Here is a 10435-nt window from a genome sequence, read left to right as displayed (position 1 = left end):
ACTGAGACTTTTGCTTGAAACTGGGACTCTCAAAAATCCTTCCCGGACTTGAAAGGAGAACTAAGAGAACTCTGCCTACTGCCCAGAGAAGGAACAAGGAAGTAAGAGCTGTCTTTTCTGGGCTCTGGGTGGGAAAAATTGTGCATCCTGTGAATGGTTCCAAACCCAGTCTGGATATGGGGTATGAATTTAAGCTATCTACATGTCATAAAAATCCCAAGCAAGAAATTAACATAATTGCTGGTTCATGACCCGTAGAGGCAATGGGAACCTGTAGAGTAGTAAATACAAGACTACTTTGCAGGGAATTATCCACAATCCAGGATATATGGGACCCTCTCCAGAAGAAAAGCAAAAGCTCACAGTAAAAAAATTACCAACTATGTGATGAAAAAGTACCAAGGAAGAACATTAGCTGATACACCACATGGAAGAATAATCAGCCCAAGAACTAGAAATAATAGAAAAATCTGTAAGACATGGCAAAATAAGTATGTGAAATTGAGGGCATTAAGAAGGTATAGTACAAGTTAAGAAGATAGGACTTTTAAACATTTGAGTGAAGACTCTGAAGCATAATCAAACAGAACTTCTAGAACTGAAAAATATAGTCATTAAAAATGTTTAATCCAATTAAATAGCAGATTAAACACACTTAAAAGAACTAGTGAACTGATTTGACAGAATCATCCAGATTGAAACATGGAAAGATAAGAAGATAGAAAATATCAAAGATAGTTTAAGAGATACGGCGTGTGGGGTAGGGGGAGCGGAGTTGACTGATATATTTGGAGTTTTAAATCTAAATCACATATAAAGTCCAGAAGAGAATGGAGGGAAGGGGGTTGGAAGAAACTCAAAGAAATAATGGCTGGGAATTTTTCAGAATTTAAGAAGGTCATTGAGTCCCAAGTAACATAAAAGAAGAGAAAACAAACAAAAAGGCCACGCAACTACATACATTGGAGTCAAACATTTAAAGAAACTCTTAAAAGCTCCTGAAAAGAGAGATAACCTAAAAAGAAATGACAATTAGGCTGAGCTCAGAATTATCATTAGCAACAATAAAACAGTTTCTCTTATATCCAACTAAACTATTTTTCCAGAATGAGGGTGAAATAAAGGTATTTTCAAAAATAAGGCTAGGGCTTCCCTGGTGGCACAGTGGTTGAGAGTCTGCCTGCCGATGCAGGGGACGTGGGTTCGTGCGGCGGTCCGGGAAGATCCCACATGCAGCGGAGCGGCTGGGGCTGTGAGCCATGGCCGCTGAGCCTGCGCGTCCGGAGCCTGTGCTCCGCAACAGGAGAGGCCACAGCAGTGAGAGGCCCGCGTACCGCAAAATAAATAAATAAATAAGGCTAAAAATTTTTTTTTCACGGACATCCATGGCTGAAAAAATTACTACTTCGATGTGTTTCAGAAAGAAGCCAAAACTGAACGCTTAAAGAAGTATGAAGAAATCATGAGCAGAGAAATAAATAAGCATTGACTTAAAACAACAGCAATAATAAGAGCTGTTGCTCTTGCAAGAGCCAAAAGCAAGTTTAATAATACTGAGGAGCAATAGATTATAATATTGAGGAACAATAACATGGAAAATAAGAGGAGGTATTTTATGTTCTTGTATTTGGGGGAGGGAAAACAAAAAATTAGTGAATAGCTAGTGAAGTATGCATGAGAAAAAATATATACTGTAACCAGTAAAATATTTGAAATATAAGGAATACTTTTCAGGCCAATAGAGGGAGGTGGAGGAATAGTGTAATGAAAACAAACAGTATAATAAAAGGAAGAAAATAGAGAGAGAAGGAGGAGGAAAGGAGAAGAAGGAGAAGGAGAGACACAGGAGCAAGGAGTTCTGGATCCCCTTACAGAATCAAATTCTAAATTCATCTCAGTCCCTGTTGCGGTTTGGTGCCACCTGCTGGTGATTGTCTACTGGGAGATTTCTGGGTCTGGTGCCTGGGGATCCACCTCCATTGCCTGCCATTTCACCTCTGCCCAGCCCCCTTCCACCCACACAAAAGATGAGAACTTTAAACCACCTCCTTCTTAAGAACAGGAACTGGGCAGACAATGGGACTCCACAGCAACATTAGGCCAAAATTCATGTTTTGGCCTGGATTTATTGCATTCAAAAAGAATAAAAGCTGAAAATTAATATTGAGTATTCAACTTAAAGAGTTAGAAAATAAACAAACTATCCCAAATAAAGTAGAAGGAAGGAAATGACAAAAATAAGTAAGGATTTAATGAATTAGAAAATAAGCAATAAAGAAGGTCAACAAAACCTAAGATCTTTTTCCAAGGTGCGTAAAATCAACATCTGAACACAAAAGAAATATATACAATATTAAATTTTCTTTAAATGAGATATAACTAAAGAAATAAAATTTTAAATATGTAATTAATATTATGCCAATAAAGTTTAAAACAGATTAAATGGACAATTTTATTACATTTTTAATAGTTAATCGTTTCATTTGTTTTTACATACATGAAAACATATACAGAACTATGCATGTAAATGATTACGTGTTTGATCATGTACATGATTTTTTTAAGTGGCCTTATACTTGCTTTTCTGTGTTTTGACTTACCTCTTCCCCCACACGCACATACATACCCAAAGATGTCCTATGTGTATGACAAGATACACATTTATTGTGAATAAAACAAAAGGTATTTAGTTTTCTTGTCATAATAAAAATTTCTGGAGATACTCTGCTACTGGCAATTCTTTTTTTTTTTGACAATTCTTTAGCCCTTTCCTTCATGGCCTCAAAATGGCTGCTGCAGCTTCATGCTTCAAGTTCACATCCCAGTCAAGAAGCAGAGGAAGGGAGACAGTAGAATGAGCTCTTACTGTTGTTAAGTCAATGCTTATTTGTTTCTCTACTCATCATTTCTTCATATTTCTTTTGGGGTTCAATGTAGGCTTCTTTTTTAAGCCAGAACTGTGTCACATGGTCATCCCTGGCTGGAAAGCAGCTAGGGAAAAGGGGATTGGGAATGGTTTGGGGTCAACAAATCAACATTATTTGCCATACCATGTTCACAAGTTAATTCGTATCCTTGCATATTTTTCTTGATGGTTCTATAATCCTATACAGAGATATATGTATACACACATATTCACACATTCACTGTTATAATGAGGCAGGGAAGTACTAGGAGGCTGGAAATGTACTGCTCCTTTCCTTCTTCTGTAAAATTAGCCTGCTGAGAAGTCAGCGTAGGAACCATGAGAATGCATGTAGCAGAACTCCAACTACAGGGAGTGTGGCTGTCTGAGGGTCTTGGCTACTGGCTCTGAAATCAGGCTGTGCTTCCCACAGGCTGCTCCTGTCAATGACGGAGCACTGGGCCCTTCCTGGGAGAGGTGGGATTCCTCTGATGGCTGACTTTGGGTCAAGAGCTCTCCAGTGGCCTTGTTGAAACTTCCTAGGACTGCACAGCTGTCTAGGGCTATCCCACCCAAACTGTGTCAGATTTGCCTCACAGTCTGACCACTCTCCCAGCCTCACGTGATTCACTTTCTTTCCTAGGCTTTTGCTCCAATAAAATACCTCCATGTTTAACCCCATCTTGGTGTCTGCTTCTCAGAGGACCCAGACTAACAGTCAATTACCCATGTCAGTACGGTGGCTTTCTCCTAGCCGGCTGGAACCTGGACACAACTGTAACTTGTAGTTCAATGGGAACCTTGTTTTGTTCCCTGACAAGAGACGCCTTTGGGGACCAGGATCTTCAACCTTACAGAGATCAGACTTATAGAAACAGGAAGCACAAAAATCCACCAGTGGAGCACTCCTGTTTCCACCCCTTGGTTTCCAGACCCATTTGTTCTGCCTACTGGTGATGCAGCATCATAGGGGCCTATGACTTAATACATACACTACATGCTGGAGGATGGTACCCCATCAACACAGAGTGTTCCCTCTGAGCTGGAGAATTAGCTGCAATTTTAGATGCCTCTTTCACCTTTCCAAGATACCAGCTGCTTCTGGATGGCGCAGTATGTGATACAAAAATAGATTCCATTATCATGTCCTACTCCTATACCTCCTTCACTATGAAGTGGGTCCCCTGTTCAGATGCTAAGTTGTGTGGGGCTCCATGCCTGTGGGTAGGTGTTCCGTAAGTTCCTAGATAATGGAGACTACAAAAAGGCTCTGCAGGTAGAAAAGCAATCTTATAACTGAAACAGGTATCTGTGGTAATCAGCCTCTAAAATGGCCCCCAGTAATCCTCTCCTACTGATACTCATAGCCTTGTGGAGTCTTTTTCTCTTTGAAAGGGCTGACCTGTATAACCAATAAGATATTGCAGAAATGACATGTGTGATGTCTGAGGCTACGTCATAAAAGCCATGTGGCTTCCAACTTGCCCTCACTTGGATCACTTGCTCTGGGGGAAGCCAGCTCCCAAGTATTAAGACATTCAAGGAGCTTTATGGAGAGGTCCACATGGTGAGGAACTGAGGCCTCCTGCTAAGAGCCGGCAACTGACTGCAACTTCACGCAGTCCCCTATCCAGAACTGCCCAGCTAAACTAATCCCAAATTTCTAACCTACAGAAATCACAGGAAATGATAAGTGATTCTCTCCCATTAAGCCACTCTGTTTTGAGATGATTTGTTATGCAGTACTAGGTAAGTGAAATCATCCTCAAATTAGCCTAAAGTTTTGGGCATCAGTACCCACCTGGCTCCTGACCCCACTTTGTCTACATGGAAGTTAAAAGCATTCTAACAATGTGCTAAGATAGCCTCTATAATTAATCTGTTTATTCTGTATGATTATTTCTCTACAGTCCTTCACGTCTGGACTGTATAGGAATTACGAAGAAGGCAATTCAATATCCTGAGTTATAAAGAATAGACCCTTTTTCCATGGGATTCTTCCAAATGTTAACATACAAAACATACTAAAACTGAGTACTAGACAACAATCAGAGAGAGATTGAAAGATTGACGCCATTAGTTGCCATCTTCCATCTTGTTTTATTCTGTGGCAAGTAGGCCACCAGAGCATTACAAACGTTATTGTTCTAAAGGATTTCCAATATTTAAAACCTTTTTCTGATTATTTAGTGGTGATGTTAACAGATATGATAGCTTGATATTGCATAATAACTATGATAACATTTGGAAAATCAGCACAACTTATGAACCAATATTTCTCAGATGACTAATACATGATGTAACAAAACTATCCATAGGTTAAAGATACGTTCAAAATGCACGGTAGAACAATAGATTTTAGTGTACAAAATATGAAAAGTTTATTGATATGGTTTCAGATTCCACATTGCAACTAATCTTTAATAAACTCTCACTTTTCAAGTTTTACGTAGCATCAAAGAAAAATACCCACAATGATCTGAAAAGACTATGAAAACACTCCTTTCTTTTCCAGTTAAATACCTGAGCGAGGTCAGATGTTCATCATATACTTTAACCAAGACAACAACATAGTGTAGCAGATGGAATGTGGAAGCAGAGATGGGAACTTAGCTGGCATCTAGTAACCAGACACAAAAGAGATGTACAAAAATGTAAAACAAGGTCACACTTTTTACTAATTGCTTTTTGTTTTGGAAAGCATGTTAATTTTCACAAAAATATGTTATATTAATATGTAATGGTTTAATGCTTGTTATATTTAAGTAAATTAATGTTTTAATGCCCTTATTTTTAATTTCTAGTATAGCATACATTGATAGATTTAACCCACAAAACCCAAAAATTATTTGGGGTGGCAGGGTCCTCATTAATTTTTAAGAGTGTAAAGGAGTCAGAAGACCAAAGAGTTTGAGAACTGCTGACTTTTTACCACCCCACAAAGCTCGAAATTTGTACTCATCCTCATTCTACAGATAAAGAAATTAAAGTTTAGAGAAGGTAAGTAATTTGCTCAGGGTTATGCAAAAGATGACAAGTAGCAGAGGCAAGATTCAACCCAGGCTGCCCAGCTTCAGGGCCCAGATTCTTCGCCTCTGCACCCTATTGCTGGACTCTGTCAGACAAGGCAGCTCCAATAGCCCCAAGGTTTGGCTTCATTATCACCCTCAATTTTGCCCATTTTCAGTGGCACAAAGTCCCATCCTTCCTCTCCCAAGATTACTGAAGAAGGCAGCATACCCTTCTCGGGATAGGGCCTCCGTGAGTGGAAGCAGGTCAGTGACTGCAGAGGTCGGTACCATGCTGGGTACAGGGAGGGGTGCGAGAGCTGGTCGATTCTCGTGAATTGTCAAGAGCTTCTAGGTGTATGTCCAGATTCTAGCAGCTCTTAGACTTGGTGTTTTCCAGTGGAGTTGATGAAAAGTGATCTGATCTGGGACCAGGAGCGGATCAGGTGCTTCCCCCATCTGGCTCCGCCTTACCCCGCAATGTAGACACTGGTCTCATGTAGCTATTTAAGTTTAAATTCAAATTAATTAAAACGCAACAAAACGAAATCTTCAGCTCCTTAGTCTCACTACCATATTTAAGGCGTTCAAGAGTCACACGCCGCACATGTATCTTGCCGTCGCTGGGGTCCTTGGAAACTCATGTGGTCTAGTGAGGAATGTGCTGGCTTCGCAGTGAGTTGAACCTGGACCACTACACACTGAATATTCCCCAGACGGAGATGGTGAGGGTGGTAAGGGGGACGAAAGTCTCTGAGGAGAGGCATCTGCCCTTGGAATTGACAAGCATTGCCTTTCCCACAGCGTAGTCTGTAGACTCTGCGTCTGATTCCCAGGTGGACCTCAGCTGGGCCTCAGCCAGGATCTCTGGAAACAGGAGTCAGGGATTCTGCCTCTTTGACAAGCTCCTGGTCATTCTTAAGTACTCCAAAGTTGAGAAGAACTGTGATAGATTAAGACTGTGGTAACATATTAAACATCATAGAAAAGAAGTAAGACCCGGGAGTTCCCTGGTGGCCTAGTGGTTAGGATTCCAGGCTTTCACTGCTGCGGCCAGGTTCAATCCCTTGTCGGGGAACTGAGATCACACAAGCCGCAGGGCGCGGCCAAAAAAAAAAGGAAGCGAGACCCTTCAGCTCTCTTGGAGTTTTGTAACCCTGAATGTCCCAGCCAAAATTCCCACCCCAGTCCTCTACATTATCCTTGGGAGTTTGGCTCCAGGGAACACAGCCTCTAGGTGGGAAGATCCCCAGCCTCTACAAGACACCAGAATCCCCAAGACCAGGCAGCAGCATCTTTCTTCTAAGTAGGGCCTCACAGGCCTACCGGGGCGGGGGGGTGGGGGGGAGGACCAAGTGCCTGTTGGACTCCTATGCCCTCTGGCTACACTAACGCATGCCAAGCTCAGGGCCAAGCTCTGGCTAGGAAGACTCGGCCTTCTCCCATCGCCATTGGGATTTATCATGTCCCAGAACCAAAACCCCTTAAGACTTTCTGTGTTCTCTAGAGGTACTGACACGGCCTCGGCCCTCTCCTGTGTTCGTGCTTGATAGACTAAGGCCGAGATTATAAAGCATTTCAGTGGTAAGTCTGTAAGAACCTGATAGCCTGAGCCTCTCCTTTCCTTTACCATATTGTTAGGTTTCCTTAGGAATTCTTATCGGTGTAAACTCCAAGTAGGTGTGACCACAGCCAGGTGTGTGTTCCCTCTCCCCTAGGAGATGGGAAAGAGACTGGAATGCGGTTCTGAGTGAGCAGGGAATCTCATTAATCACTGTGAGTGGGGCTGGTGGGGAAAAAAGGTTCCCACAGATGACAAGCTCAGAAGGCTCAGAGAACTTTCTGAAATTCTCTTCAAAGCATGCAGGTGGGTATTCTGGTTTCATGGGATCTTTGCTATAACGTGACTTTCCCTGGCTCAGACTACAGGGCTACAGACGCCTTCGTTGGGCCCTACACAAGGAAGTCAGTGCCGCCTGAGAACACAGTGTCACCTGGAACTTGGGCCTGGAAAAGGTATCCCAAGGGCAGTCCTCCTGCAGGGTTCCGAGCTACAGCTGGACCAGATGGGGAAGTTCAAGGTGAGAGGAGACGCCGAGCTTTGTGGGACCAGGTGGCTGTCATGCGGACTGAACCTTCCGGAACCCAAGGCAAGGCTCACACAGGCAGAACTGCTGCTGGGCCCCTAGCCAAACCCAGCTGCTCGCTGCCACTGCCCAGGAAAGCCGTGGATCCTTCCTTCCTATGAGGACATCACCAATCAGGCATTTACGAAGCACCTGGTATGTGCAAAGGTGCTTCAGAGATGGGGAAGAGGAAAGAAATACAGCAGTACTTTCTTAGCCATGAAGCCGTTTATGCTCAATTATAGGTCAAAAGTGTGACTAAGAGGGGAAAATAAGTAAACGTGAAATTATCTATTAAATGTGGTACAAACACATTAACGTGGTTTAAGGAAAGGGACTCAAAGGCAAAAAAACCAAAAAACAACTTCCTAATGGTGATTATATTTTAATAGAGGATGGTTAAGATGACAATCTAAAAATGAATCCTTGGCTAACTTGCAGGCTGGGAGCTGGCAAAGAGGGGTGTGTGTGTGTGTGTGTGTGTGTGTGTGTGTGTGTGTACACATGGAGGCACACCCCAGAAGCGTAAATTTGAGCCGCATTCCTCTCTCCCCAGGGTCCGTTTCCTAACTATAATTTGTTTCTTGCCCTCTCACCCTCCCTCCCTCCCCTCCATCCACCTCATTCTTCCCTTCGCAGGGCCCACTTGGGGACCTGTGACTTCACTGATGAACGAGGTTAGAAGGCATGATTGTCTCCTCCTGACTCAGAATTCTTTCACTGCCCTGCACCCTTCTGCTCCTTCCACCCCCTTACCTAGCCAAACCTCAGCCCCACATCTTGCTCTGACTGTTTGGGATTATTTCCCCGTGTGTGGTAAAGGGAGTTCTAATGCCAGCAACTCCATGCCATTTCTGGATCCAAATAAGCTGGCAGCGAAAGAAATGCAGGCCAATTACAATCGAGGCTTCCAGGGAGCCAGCCACGCTTGGATCACCCCACGGTTCCACTCACACTTCACCCCTTACTCTTGTTTTCTCCTTCGTTACAGCAGTAAGCAAACAGCACTCAGATGCCAGCCCTGGGCCTGGTGAAGGGTGTTGAGGCCCGCATCCCTCTTCTCTGCACCTTCTGCGCTCCCCAGGACCTCCTTGGCTGGGATGGATGGCTTTGTTCTCCTGTGAATGAGAGCACAAGGCAGGGAGGGTGTGATCCAGCCCCAGCCCTGTGGGATAGAGGGTCTCCTTGTCCCTTGGTCTGTGTCCAGAGTCCCTGGTGCTGCGCAATAAATCCCAGTCTAGCAGTCGTTTGGTGTGGGCACCAGTGAAGAGCCAGGGGAAAAAGAATGCCCCTCTCCCAGAGCTTGCCCCCTTCCTGGAGCCTCGGTGAAGTTGCGAAATGTCAGTGGTTATTATGTCGCTGCTGTTTTGGTCTGGGTGGGTGGGTCCACTTGGCCACGCTCGCTGGTACTGATGACATCAAGAATCAGTCCCCAAAAGGTCAGCAGGCCTCGTATAAAGAAAAATGTGCTGTGTGGCCCCGACTCACCCTGTCCTCAGTCAAGGGCTGCGGAGTGTGGTCTCCGTCTGGCAGAGGCCGAGTGTAGACTGGTTTAAGTCATGTTCATCCTGGAGACTTCAAAGGAAACATCCAACCCAGGGCTACTGGCAGCGGCAGGAACAAATAAAAGCAATCACGTTAGCATCAGAACTGTTTCCTCCTCTTCTCTCTCCAAGCCCTAGCTTGAGACCCACAACAGTGCTTCCCCAATCCCTTGGGCAAATGCTCATTTATTCATTTTCTTACATACATCTGCTTGTTTAAATGGACCAGAGACAAAAAGCTGCTTCCACACATACCCACAGACAGGCTGTGGGACCTTGGGCAGGTTACTGAGCCTCTCTGAGCCTCAGGCTCTTCATCCATAAAGTGACAGTATGAAAGTATCCACATCACAACCCCACATTGTGACAATCAAATTAGATAAATCACGCAAAAGTGCAATGGCAATTTAAATTGACGCAAAGCTGCCATCATTGTTTCTCAAGTTGATTCCTGCTCCGGAAAAGAAAAGAGGCTCTTTCCAAATACTTCCTGCTTAGCGATCAAAACTCCCCTCTCCAATCCATGGGAATCAGATCTGCCTGAAGGAAGGCATAGGTGGTGCTCCTAGTCCAGATATCTGCATAATAATTAGCTGGAAAAGAACCAACTAAATCGAAATCATCAGAAGTAGACTAGGTGTACATACGTTTTTAAACTCCTCAGGTAATTCCAAGGGAAGCCAGGTAGAGAAGCCCTGGGCCAGCCTGTCAGTACTCACACGCCCCTTAGCCTAGGGTTAAGGCTCACCTGGGGTACCTGCTGAAAATACAAATTCCCACACTCCATCTCAGACACTCTAAATCAAATCTTAGGGGAAAAGGTCTAGACAGTATGAGAATCTTATCATCTGG

Source organism: Orcinus orca, chromosome 3 (assembly GCF_937001465.1).
Source record: "Orcinus orca chromosome 3, mOrcOrc1.1, whole genome shotgun sequence".
NCBI lineage: Eukaryota > Metazoa > Chordata > Mammalia > Artiodactyla > Delphinidae > Orcinus > Orcinus orca.
The sequence above is the reverse complement of the archived record's forward strand: the minus strand, read 5'-3'. Positions refer to the sequence as shown.